The sequence below is a fragment of the Phascolarctos cinereus genome, unplaced genomic scaffold (genome assembly GCF_003287225.1).
Source record: "Phascolarctos cinereus isolate Bilbo 61053 unplaced genomic scaffold, phaCin_HiC Scaffold_9;HRSCAF=440, whole genome shotgun sequence".
Lineage (NCBI taxonomy): Eukaryota > Metazoa > Chordata > Mammalia > Diprotodontia > Phascolarctidae > Phascolarctos > Phascolarctos cinereus.
The window spans coordinates 102,102,044-102,114,733 of record NW_027556402.1 but is presented as its reverse complement, the minus strand read 5'-3'; the positions used below and the strand labels follow the sequence as shown (position 1 = coordinate 102,114,733).

At 40.5% G+C, this 12,690-nt stretch overlaps 1 protein-coding gene across 1 annotated transcript in view; it reads right to left on the bottom strand.

Annotated features, from left to right (window-relative positions):
• LOC110213699 (protocadherin-23) overlaps nucleotides 1-12,690 on the bottom strand; it is a 219,151-nt gene that overhangs the window by 159,887 nt on the left and 46,574 nt on the right. The gene's annotated exons all lie outside the window — the stretch shown is intronic.

The window sequence follows — 12,690 nt, the reverse complement described above, 5'->3', positions numbered from 1 at the left end:
ATAGCTAGGCTTCTCTGAGCATCCACAGACCAGCAATACCAATCTGAGATTGCATATGAAATCTCCCAGGACCAGTGAGCTGAGAAAAAGGCTGAAGAGTCAGCCATCTCTCAATCAATAGTTCAAAGTCCTAGTTGGCCTTGGCATGGAGGACTCCTGTGTGGAAAGGGTGCCTCCAGGGCGCTCTAGTGACATTTCCTTTGGAGGAGGTTCATTATCAGATCCTGGAAGCATTTTTTTTTCCTTCTTCCCTGTATTGTTTTGCAGGCTAACTCTAAAGGAGCCCTGAATTGGCTTCTTTTGTCCTAGTGTGGGTATCATATCTGCCAATGTTACCCAGACTGGGACCTGACTCAGACTTGGAAGAGATTCTCAAGAGTACTTGCTGGTACTCAATGCCTGCCTCAGTCCCAGATTAATAGAGTGGGATTCCTTAAAAGGTGGTATAATTCTCCTCCCTGTACACCCCCACCCCTGCCCCACTCTGCCCCCACCACCCTTTGGAGATCTCTAAGTAGAAGATGGATGATTACTTGCAGAATATGTTATCAGCCATCCAGTTCAATTGATATATTTCTTTCATCTATAGGTCAGACTAGATAGCCAACGAAGTCTTTTGTAGTTCTCAAATTCTGTGATTCTGTAATTGGAGTAGAAAGGTGGGCCTAAAGCTCCCAAAACTTCTTAGATGCTCAGCCTATATTCTGTCAAGATGCCTGTCAAATAATGTTTCACTGCTGCCTGTGGGGAGTCTGGGAAGAGAGAACCAGGAGATTTGAGTTCAAATCCTGCTTCTGCCACTTACCATTTGTGTGACCTTGAGCAAGTCAGCTAGCAAATCTGGACCTCAGTTTTCTCATCTGTAGCATGAGGAGATTATTCTAGATGGCTGAGGTTCTTCCCAGCTTGAAATCTATCATTCTAATTCTACAACACAAAATTCCATTGACCCTTACTGTCCCCAAACCTATGTAATTGTGATTCATCTTTACATCTGATATTTCAAGTTCAAAGCCCATAACAAAGAAGAACTCTACACACACACACACACACACACACACACACACACACACACACACACATATTCACAAATACACACACATACATCACGAGAGGCATAGTAGAAATAGAGTAAAATTGAAAATTTTGCATAAATGTGATAAAAGTGGTAATGGTTCCAAAAACCATATCTTATAAAATAATTTAGATTATAGTTACAGAATAAAATTGCAAAATTAGCTGAGCCTAGATAGTGTAGTTCTAAATTTTTGGGAGAGATCAGGGTACTAGGGAATAGATTTTAAATGAGAAAAGAAACTTTAATAGAAGCCCCAGAGAGCCTGATTTTCCCCATTCCTCTACTGTTTGGTGTACAGAACAGCTTGTGGAAGAATCGTGCAAAGTGATTTCTTGCTTATACTTGTAACAGATTCTGACTGTCCATAAACCAATTTCTACTTGTGAAATATTCTGTGTGACTGGGCAGTTTTGCTGCTTCCCTTCTTCTTCATGTGCATTGGTGATAACCATCACCATCATCACCACCTTTATAAAGATAATTCAATTTTTTTCTGTTACTATTGTGCCTCTCATGGTGTGTGTGTATGTGTGTGTGTGTGTGCTTGTGAAAGAGAGAAAATAGAAGATAGAGAGAAAGAAGAAGAGAAAGGGAAAGAGAAAGAGGGAGAGAATGTGGAGTTTTTCTTCCTTATAGGCTTTGAGCCCAAAATATCAGATGGCAGTTTTTATCTTGTTCCTTCTTTCTACTCCATTGTGATTACTGTAGAATCATTCTGCTCTCCTGCTACCACTTTATCTCACATGCAGAAGCTGAAGGCATGCTCAAAAATCATATAATGGGACCAAGGGATTGGACTGAACAGAAAGCATTGGCATTCAAGATGTTTTCCAAAATAGATCTTTACAGGTCACCTGGGAAAACCGCTACTTCTAAACCTGCTTCTCTCTTTCTTTGCTTTCATTGGCTTCTCCCTTTATTTTCCTCAAATACACCTCTCCTTACTGCTTATATTGCTTTATTAGTATTATTCTCTTCTCATTTCTTGCTCATACTATGTGAATTCCATCATCACTCAAGTCCTTAGAAACAAAATGTGTTAACTCAGCAGCGCAGGCAAGAAAGCTATCTCAGCCCTGAGCTTCCCAGGCACATGTTCAGGGCACAAGTTAGCTCCTCGAGCTTCTCTGCCCACCCCTTTTTCAGTCCTGCAGTTCTCTTTCACCAGCTCTACACTAAATCTCGAATCAAAATTCCTTTGACAAGAGGAAGAGTTTCTCCCTAAAGATCAGGAACAGGACAAGGCTTTGGAGGCACTGATATAGTCTCTGTACTGGAATGACAGGATGTTTGTAGACAGTGGTCCATGACATGGGAAATCTCGATTACTGAACTAAACCAATTACCAATTACTAAACCTTGACTACTGAACCAATTATAGCATGTCAATAATTCTCTCTGCCATAGATCTGTAATTGACCAGCAAAAGTACTTTACACAATAGAGAAACACCTACTAGATTTCCATTTGATCATCATCATAGATTTATAGCTGAAAGGGACCTTAAAGGTCATGTAATCCAGACCCCACATTTTACAGATATGGAAACTGAGACCCAGGGAGATTAACTCACTTGTCTGAGGCCACATGGCTATTATGTAGCAGATTTGAGACTTTAGTCAAGTCTCACTGATTTTAAGTCCTGTGCCCTTTCCACTAAAAAATACCCCAAAACTAGTTTAATGCACATATTCTGTTGGTGAGGCATGTCCAAGTCTCTGGTACCCCATTTGGGGTTTTATTGGCAAAAATATTGGAGTAAAAGTTTGCCATTTCTTTCTCCAGCTCATTTAATAGATGAGGAAACTGAGGCAAACAGGGTTAAGTGATTTGCCCAGGCTCACACGACTAGTGTCTAAGGTCTGATCTGAACTCAGGTCCTCCTGACACCAGGGCTGGCACTCTATCCACTGCACCACCTAGCTGCCGAGGTGGACTTATATCTCATAATAATGAATTGAAAACACGAATAATAATATTACTTGCTACTGTAATGGAACTTGTGTTTTTGGAAAGGTCTATCATTGCTACCTAAAATTCACTGTTTACTCTCAACTTGTCTGGTAAAGCTTTCAGATCCTTGGGATCTTTTAAGCATCTTAGGTCAAAGACGTTCTCCATGTAGTTATTCATTATATGCAAAATGCTATTGCTAAAAGAAATGCAAATGTAATTGAAAAGTACACAAGACTTTTGATCATGGACCTCCTCCTCCTCCTCCTCCTTCACCAGGGAAGGACTACAAAAAACCAAATGTACTTGAGAAAGTTTCTGGTGAAGACATCCTAATAAACTAGAGGAAGGGAAAAACCAAATCTAGGAGGCTGTTGAATCTTTTACAAGGGAAGATACAGGGAATGTCCAAAGCTTGATTATCTTTGTTGGGAAGTTACAGGCTATCATAGCTATGACCCACATCTGCGGTATTTTCCTAAGAATACGAAGTGGTATTTGTGCCCAATCTGTTGTATGGCTCTCTTGAACCTGCCAGAGATAGTCAAAACCGTAAGCAAGAGTTTTTGTGCCTACGGCAGCACAAACTGTGCTCAAGTGACAGGAAACATAGCCTCAAATCAAATATAAGGCTGTACCCTGACCCCCCGGGAACAGAGGTAACTGCTGGAGAAACTTCCACTGGTGGAGACAAGGCTAGAGTAAAGAGGACCTCAACTGGAGTGCAGTTGGGGAGGTCATTTGTTAGCTTCCTACTTTCACTAATTGTTCTTGCTAACTGGGTGTTAAGTTCTGTTGTACTATGCTGCTAAAGAACTGTAAGAGCTTTCTAAACTGAGTGCTCTGATACAAAGATTCAGTCACTCTGCCCTAGTTAGAGCTCTGTATACATCTTCTTAAGTCTATTCATCTGACTCACCTAAAGAGTCAGTTATTGCTACAAAAAAAAAAATCAGTAGATGAGTTCCAGGACGCCTCAGCTAAACTGGGTTAGGCAGACCATCGGCTTGGTACAGATGATGGAGGAAAACATCAGTGGCTGCTATGCATCAAGTTTAGGTGCCTTGACAAAAAAAGCAAAGCAAGCAGAAGAAAGTCCATCTCAGTCATTACTGAAAAGCATGTTGCTGTTCAGGATCTCCCCCTTTTACCTCCTAAGTTAATTAACACAGCAGCCCAACTTGAGACTTTTTTATATAAGAATTGGCTTCTACATTCCAGCACATTCTAATCCCCTTTTGTTTCTTTGAAAGCAACAAAAAAATCAGAAAATGGCAGTGCCAGAAAGGGCTCCAAAAGGCTATCTCCCCCTGCTCCTTGCCTTGTTTGCTCTCTTCCATAAAGTCCACAACTTCCTTGGAGTAACAGTAGCCCAAGCTTATATCATCGTGTTTTATAGCTTACAAAGCACGTTCCTCACAGAGACTCTATGAAGGGAGTAGTGTGAGTATTAGTTTCCCTATTTTATAGGGAAAGGTTGTTTGGAACATTGCATGACTTAGCCAAGATCACACAGCTAATAAGTCCCACTGTAACACACACCAAACTCCTCTGATTTAAATCCAATGTTCTTTCCACTAATCAATCAATCAACAAGTATTTATTGAGTGTTTACTATGTGCTAGGCATTGCATTGGGCACTGGGGATAAAAATCCAAAAAAAATGAAACAATCCCTACTTACAGAGCTTATATTCTAAAGGAGGAGACAATGTGTACATTGAAAAATATATACTGCACAAATATAAAGTGAATAAATACAAATGTATACAAAAATAAATGCAAGGTAGTTCAGGAGAGAGGAGACTAGAAGCTGCAGGTTCAGGAAAGGCTTCATGGAGAACATGGTACCTGAATCAGTCACTTAGTCACTAGTCAGTCAACAGGAATTTATTAAGCACTTGGTATTGGCAGACACTCTGCTAGAAGTACAAAGAAAGGCAGAAATCAGTCCTCGATCTCAAGAAGCTCCCAGTCTCATAAGGGAGGAAACATGCAAACAACTGTGTACAAGCAAGACATAGACAGGATAAATGGAGGTGATCTCAGAGGAAAGGCACTAGCATTAAAGAGACCTGGGAAAGGCTTTTTTTTTTTGCAGAAGGATGTCCTTTACTGGGACTTGAAGGCAGAGATGAGGAGGGAGAGAGGAAGAGGGAGAGACTTCCAGGCAGGACAGCCAGTGAAAATACCCAGAGTCAGGAGATAGTGTCTGAGGAAGAGGAAGGAGATCAGCGTTACTAGATTGCAGGGTACATGGAGGTGAATAACGTGGAAGAAAACTGGAAAGATAGGAATGGCTTATGTTATGAAGGATTTAAAAACCAAACAAGGGATTTTGCATTTGATTCTGGAGGTGATAGGGAGCTAGAGCCCCTGGAATTTATTGAGTGGGGGAAGGTGGGGATTAATATGATCTCACTTGTGTTCTTGGAAGATCAGTTTGACATCTGATGGATTGGAGAGATTTGAGGCAGGCAGACCCACTGGCAGGCTCCTGCGGTAGTCCATGTGTGAGGTGATGAGAGTCCCCAGTGAGACTTGTGGCAGTGTCACAAGAGAGAAGGGAACATATACAAGAGATGTTCTAAAGGTAAAAGCAAAAGAACTAACAATTGATTGTATATGGAAGATGAGAGAGAGAGTGAAGAGTTGAAGATGGCACCTAGGTCATGAATGTGAGTAAATGAGAGGATGGTGGGTCACTGGACAATAATACAGAAGTTAGGAAGAGAGGAGTGCTTAGGAGGTAATGCCTAATGAGGTAAAGCCTGAGCTGTACCTTAAAGGAAGAGGGACTCAATGAAGCAGAGGCAAGGAGGGCATGTGGGACATGCCAGGGTAAGAGCATGGGGGCGGGAGATGGCCTGTTCTGTGTGAGGAACAGAGAAGTCAGTTTGGATGGGCTGTAGAGTACAGAAGGAAGTAATAGTCAATGAAACTAGGAAGGCTGGGGTTCAACTTTTAGGGATCTAAAAACTAGTTTATATTTTATCCTAGAAGTAACAGGAAGCCACTGGAGTTGATTGGGTAGAAAAGTCACATGATCAGATCTTTGTGATTTAAGGGGGGGGTCAGATGGGAGAGATGATGTGGACATAGGAATGTCTAGATCTGGCAGTGAATTAGATCTATGTGGTGAGGGTTCAGGATAATGCCATGGTTAATCTTGGTGACTGAAAATGATAGGGTGGTAGGACCTGGACCCCAAAAAGCCCTAAGACCATGTCTAAGTAACCAGTCACCTCTACATCCCTTGTTACAAGCACAGACAGAGTTGATCCTGTAATTCCTCAGATAAAAGCTGTCAGTGCAGGGTGCTGACCCAAGGACTCTTTCCCAGGGTGCCTGCCCAAGGTCCATGCCTCTGACAACTAAACAAAAAACTATCGTTTCTCTCTCCACGTCTGGTATCAACAAAGTGTTCTCTGCTGACTCCCTGAATTTTCCCATCTATAGATCACTAACACCTGCTCGAAAGACACCTGGACCCCTCGTATTACCTAATTAGCATCTTTAACATTCCTTTCCCTGCCCCTTTTCTATATAAGCTTTAGATTCACCCCCATTAAGTTGCAGGTTCCCTAAGAACCCTTGCCTGCTTCTATTAGTGTCACAATAAACCTTGCCACTTCACTAAGGGATGGCTTGAGTGTGTGAATTCTTTCCAGACAATTTTGTTTTAGCATTCTCAGGGTCCCAGCACTCCAAATCTCTTCAAAAAGATGGTGGTGTTTTTGAAATAAATAGAAGTTTGGGAAAGAATAGGGTTTAGGCAAAATATAATGAGCTCAGTTTGGGACATGTAAAGTTTAAGATGTCTCTGGTACATCTAGTTGAGAGAAAGAGACAGAGTATTCTAGAGGGAGAAGAGAAGGTCTAGGACAAAACTTTGATAATGTCTACAATTAAGGGTCATGATATTATACTGCTTATTATTCTACTTATTATTCTATTCTATTATCTCTATATTCTATTATCACCATTCTACTTACTATTACTACTTACTATTCTATTTTTTTTAACATTATGGTATTATAGGTATATGATTAACAAAAACATAGAAAGAAAATTATAGACCAATTTCACAAATGAATATGGATACAAAAATCCTAACTAAAAAACCAGCTAGGGTATTACAACAATATATTTAGAAAATTATATGGTGAAATGAGCAGAGCCAGTACATAGCACATAGTAACAGCAGTATTATTCTAACAACAACTTTGAATGATTTAGTCATTTTGAATATTATAAAAACTCAAAACAACTACGAAGGATCTATGAAGGAAGTTGCTATTTACATCCAGAGAAAGAACTGATAAATAGAAGTATGTAGTATGATTTAACATATGTGTATATATATACATGTGTGTGTGTGTGTGTGTGTGTGTGTGGTAAAATGGTAGCCTTCTTGAGGGAGGGAGGAAAAAAGTACACAGCAGAGAACAAAAGAAAACTTAGAAGGAAGCACAGAAAAAGCAGGGTATCTTTGAAAACAATGTGCTATATTTATTACATACTTTTTAAAAAAAGTAAACAGCATAAAATGAAAATTCATGGTTTTATATTGAATCCTCTTTTTATGTTGTTCGGTGTACATGGAAATGTTCTCTTTCTTTTGTCTTTTTGTATTTAAGTTCAAAATGAATTTAAAAAATTTTAAAGGCATATGGTTGTTACCGTATTTCAACACATAATCGTTACCCCTGTTGTTGTTTTTTTTCAGTTCAAAAATTGATTTGTACCCTTTCATGGCATAACCCTGATTGTGCACATAATCGTCACACCACTTAAAAGGTAAATATAGCAGCAATGTATTCATCCTTGGCATATGGACACACATTTATCTCTCTCATATTGCTAGCCGTGAGCCTAGAATTCTCAGCACATGTACATTGTCAGTATATATCTGAAAGCCTTGTGTGGTTTGTTTAGAGTACTGTAGTACTAATGGTATTGTCACTTAACCCAATGAAGAGCCGTAGACACAAGGAGAGCTGGTGGGCAGGCAAAGCTGCCATGAGTGAGTCCTGTAATATGGTAAGACTTGCCTCCTCCCAATTTTAATGTATACTCATGACTATTCCTTGCATTCCAATCTTGCACAAAAGACATTTTAGTAAAATATGATTTTTAAGTAATACAGGCACTATTTTTTAAAAGCTTCACATAATGGTCGCATCCACTTTTTTTTACAAAAAATTTGTCATAAAATCTGCAATGATTATGTGGTGAAATACGGTATGTCCAACTGGAACATCTCTATTCTTTAATCTGCCTTTTCTTTAGTCACCCATAAACTCAGAGAACTGATAACATCCTATTAATAGAAACCCTATACATATACTTGAAGAAGGGAATTAATTCTCCCTCCTGTAACTTTCTCTTTTCCCAGTGAAATCATTCAACTTCTTTTTCTTTGTAGGACTGCTTGCCCAATGTCTTTGTTTATTATTACTTTCCTTCTTAGGATTCCTCCCATTTTCTCCATGTTGTTTTATAATGGGAAAAAAAAAATCAAACTACACTATTCTAATATGTGTCAGGCTTTCCTGACCTGTATAGCTCAGGGTCTTTTCTGCCTGTCCCACAGTATACAATCAATAATGTGAGTTTTTTCTTCCCCACAAAGGTGATGTGTTGATAATTCATTCAGTTTCCTGCATAACTATACTCAAATCTTCCCTTACCTAAGGTCTTTGTTTGCTAAAACTATGCCTGGCTGCTTCCTTCCCATTCTGTAATTGGGATCTTGTACTGTTGCTTTGTCCTAGCTCTACCACCTCACACCTACCTTTAATTGAATTACATTCTGCTTTTGTAACCTCCAGCCTTTCATTTTCCAAGGTCGTTAAAAAAAAGTTGGGGTTTTTTTCCTGCTCTTTTCCACAGCACAAGCTATTTGGCTGATTTACCACCATCTGGATATTTGATAAACATATCCAATACATCTGACCAGGCCATCAATAAAGGTATTAACTAGAACCAGTCTGAAGACTCCTTCTATTTGCTTATGGGACTCCACTGGATAGATGTCCTTCCTGGCCCACAGCACCACATTTCTTACCCTTGACAGGCATAGTATTTCTTCCCAACAGCTGTCAGATGAGTCTACCTAGGTCACTGTTGTCATCATGCCTCTATATCCCAAGGTCCTTCAACAACTTATTCCACCTTCCCAAACTTACCTCTCTATAGTATTGAAAAGTAGCATGACACCTAGTCTCATCACTGATAAATAATACAACAGTAGGCATTTCTGTTGGCTTTAAAATTCATCGCCTCCTTCTTCCATTTAATTCTCACAACACTTCTGTACTACAAGTATTATTATCCTCATTTTACAGATGAGGAAACAAAATCAGAAAGGTTAAGTGATGTCGAGGCAGCTGGTGGTACAGTAGTTAGAGCCTTGGGTATGGAGTCAGGAAGACCTGAACTCAAATCTGGCCTCAGACACTTGCTAGGTGTTTGACCCTGGGCAAGTCACTTGTCCTCAGTTTCTTCATCTGTAAAATGAGGATAATAATAGCATCTAGGGTCGTTGTGAGGATCAGATGAGATAATATTTGTTAAGAGCACTCAGTGCAGTGTCTGGAAAGGAATAGGTGCTATTTAAATGCTTATTCCCCTTCCCTTCCTACTAGTCCATGGTTACTAAGTGAAGAAGAAATCCTGCCACAGAAGATTTGAAGAAAGAGAAGGAATTCTGCCAAAGTTGAGATTTGAACCCAGATCTCATATGATTCTAGCATTCCCTTCACTATAGCTCTTTGTACCCACAACCCCACAAGTAAAATATCACTAAGAACACAACTTAGATCATACCTGCAAGTCAAGGACACAACAAAATTTTACTTAAAAACAAAATAAAACAAAAAACAACCAAAACAAGCTAAGATTTATATAGCACTTACTATGTGTCAGGCCTTGTGATACCTGCTTTACAATTTTTATCTCCTTTGATCCCCACAACAACCCCAGGAGGTAGGTGTTATTATCATCCCCATCTTACAGATGAAGAAACCGAGGACAAGTGAGGTCTTGTCCACAATCAAACAGCTAGTAAGTGTCTGATTCCATATTTGGACTCAGGTCTTTCTGACTCCAGGGCTGGCATTCTATCTACTGTGCCACCTTGCTGCTACTACGTTATGAAAGAATTTGTTGTTCACTTATTTCAGTAGTGTCTGTCTCTTCACGACCTCATTTGGGGTTTTCTTGGCAAAGATACTGGAGTGGGTTGCCAAGTCCTTCTCCAGCTTACTTTACGGATGAGGAAACGGAGGCAAACAGGGTTAAGCGACTTGCCCAACGTCACACAGCTAGTATCTGAGGGTGGATTTGAACTCAGGTCTTCCTGACTCCAGGGCAGGTGCTCTATCTATTGCGCCACCACTGCAATTCTGGAAGAACTGCAGAATACAAACTATGTACAGTTGAAGACTATCCAGAGTACAATGAAGACCACTCAGTATGCGCAGGTTTGAAGCGCTAAGTAATTCTTTCCAGGTGCTTCTTGTAAACCATTCCTCCTTTAGTCCCTGCCAGGCACCTTCAACAGTTCGTAGTCCTTGGTGTAACAGCTCTAGCTAATTCATCCATCCCAGTTCTCCCCACAAGTCCCAAGTCCAGCTACCACCTTTTAGGAGTCTCTGAAGGAATATGTTCTTTTCTTATTTGGGTACCAGGTATCCACTAACCCTTTCTACCTCCTAGTCCAAAGAACACTGAGTTCATAGGCACCTGCCTCCCCACTTCAGTAAGTCTTCCCCGGGTTTCTTCCTGCTCTAGGAATTCTGGTCTTTTTTATCTCTTTTCTTCTGTCCCTGACACAATTCCTACTCCCTTCATCAAAGATAATTGGTACTTCCTTCTTTATTCCATTTTAGGTTATCACAGCAGGCCCTTTCTTTCCCCTCCACTTAACAACTGCCATTTTGGATCCCTATTTCCATCCTTAGTCCTGACTTTGGTCTACCACTCTCCTTGAAGGCTCTGTGCCCTGTCTTCAGCTAGTATTAATATTCCTTCATTTTTTCATTTTAGACTCTTTAGCACTTCACAGTTATAATCCTTGAATGGAAGCAGGCACTGACTCAGATGAGTCTCCTCCTTTGTCCAGACTAGGCATCACCTTCTTCTATGATATTTCTTTCTAGGTTCACAGAATATCCTAAGGCAAGCTCCTCCTTTCTCCATTTTGCCCAGGAAGTCTTCAAGCTATTTTAGCAAATTTTTTAAAACAATAACTAAGATCCCTACATTTAATATTTTAACACAGACATTTATGACCCATTATCTGAAGGATTGTCACTAAGTTCACAAATCTCTTCATTTTTTGAAGGGGACAAGTCAGGATTGAAAAAAAAATGTTGAGGATGGAACAGTATTTGCAACAACCATCCACCAAAATAATCTTTTTACTTCAGCTAAATAAAATTGATGGCTAGCTTCCCTATTAATTCTGACCTATTCTGATTCCGTCTTTTCATTCATGTCATAATACTTGGAACCTTCTTCCCCTCTCTCAATCTAGCCTCATTACTTTCCTCACATCCTAGCAAAAACTGTGTCATCCTTTTCTTCACAAACCCCCTATAACCACCCCTCTTTGAGAGACAGAAAGACAGACAGAGAAGGAAGAGAAAGAAGAGATAGAAAGAGAGAAAAGAGAGAGACACACAGTGACAGAGAGACAAATACAAAGACAGAGATAAAGATAGAGAGAGACAGAGAGAGAGAGAGAGAGACAGAGAGAGACAGAGAGAGAGAGAGACAGAGAGAGACAGAGAGAGAGAGAGACAGAGAGAGACAGAGAGAGAGAGAGAGAGAGAGAGAGAGAGAGAGAGAGAGAGAGAGACAGAGAGAGAGAGAGATCTTGCTGCTTCAGACAGTCCAAGAGACTCCAGGTTTAAATAGTCTCCTCCCTTTGTGGGAGAACTTATGTTTATCAGTAAACTATTTGCATGAGAGCAAATTCTGCTTTGAAAGGATAGAGGAGAGAGATGAGATTCTGCATTTCAAAGACAAGAAAGATGGGGCAGCTAGGTGGCACAGTGGATAGAGCACTGGTCCTGGATTGAGGAGGACCTGAGTTCACATCCGACCTCAGACACATAACACTTACTGGCTGTGTGACCCTGGGTAAGTCACTTAACCCGATTGCCTAACCAAATAAACAAAACAAAACAAAACAAAACAAACAAGGACAAGTAAGGGATCTTCCAGTATAGGAATGAAAAAGGAGATTGAAACTTCACTCCCCATCCACTCCCTTGCCAGTTTGGAGACACAAAACCAAGTCCTAGAGGAATTAACTGTCATTACCAGAACTCCTCACATTCTCTCTCCCCGCCCCCACTCTGCCACAAACCCTCCGCCCTGCCACCATTGCCTTAGTAACCCACTACATCTCGGCCAGGGATTGAATGGGCTATAGCTAAGACTCGGGGGGGGGGGAACACAGGATAACTAGATGGCTCAGTCAGGAAGACCTGAATTCAAATCCAGCATCACTCACTAGCTGCATGACCCTGGGCAAGTCACTTAATCACTGTTTGTCTTAATCCACTGGAGAAGGGAAAGGCAAACCATTCCAGTCTCTTAGCCAAAAACAAACCCTGGACAGTATTGGCATGCTATGGTCCATGGGGT